The sequence below is a fragment of the Fukomys damarensis genome, unplaced genomic scaffold (assembly GCF_012274545.1).
Source record: "Fukomys damarensis isolate Sample0158 unplaced genomic scaffold, DMR_v1.0_HiC HiC_scaffold_33, whole genome shotgun sequence".
Taxonomy (NCBI): domain Eukaryota; kingdom Metazoa; phylum Chordata; class Mammalia; order Rodentia; family Bathyergidae; genus Fukomys; species Fukomys damarensis.
In genome coordinates, this window is record NW_022900945.1 from 38861295 (window position 1) to 38861984 (window position 690).

Here is a 690-nt window from a genome sequence, read left to right on the forward strand (position 1 = left end):
GAACCCGGGCACCGCGATCCCGAAGCGTCGCGGGCCATGTGTATTTCATCAAACGGACTTGGGGTGCGTCGCGTCTCGCAGCCATCAACGCGATGTGCAGGGACATTTCTGACTTGAGTGGAGGAATGCGCGAAGGAAGCCCGGGCGAAACCGGCACCGGAGGATCTTCTTGGCGCCAACACTAATTGTCCTGATTTATGCCCCTTCTGACTAAGCTCAGCGTCTACATCGGGAATAAAATGAAAGCGGGACCAAGCGGGGTAGAACCGCCGGGCCGCTGGTTCTGATCCCTCGGAATCAGAACATCGTCCTGCAGCTTGAAGAAAGAAAGGAATAGAAATAGAAGAGAGGGGTTGAAATCCCTCTGTAAAAGTTTAAGACGAGAAGTGGCAGGAGCAGCGGCGCGAGGAGGCGCCGAAAGCCGGCGAGCGGGGACCGGAGGGCTGGCGAGACCTCCGAGGGCTGCGCTTTCATTATTAATATCTCTGTATTTTTGGAGGGAGAGGCACCTTTCTCAGCCTCTCTTCCTCTCCGCCCACCCCTTCTCCTCCCCCGCATCTACCTGTCAAAGTCACTGATCTTTTACATTTCGGAAGAGGACGTCAACAGGAAGGAATTCCCCCTCTGGGTGCGGGCTCCGAGAGGGGGCGACGCGCAGGAGCAGCCCCGGCCCGAGGCGAAGGTAACTGA

General features: G+C 57.4%; 1 protein-coding gene across 1 annotated transcript in view; it reads left to right on the forward strand.

Moving 5' to 3' along the window:
* Window positions 1–7: 7 nt before the first annotated feature.
* The window catches only part of Ntng1 (netrin G1), a 329941-nt gene continuing 329258 nt past the window's right edge, over window positions 8–690 (forward strand). The window contains exon 1 of the mRNA XM_033758073.1: window positions 8–682. The gene's annotated coding sequence lies outside the window, so the exon portion shown is untranslated. The remainder of the gene's footprint in view (window positions 683–690) is intronic.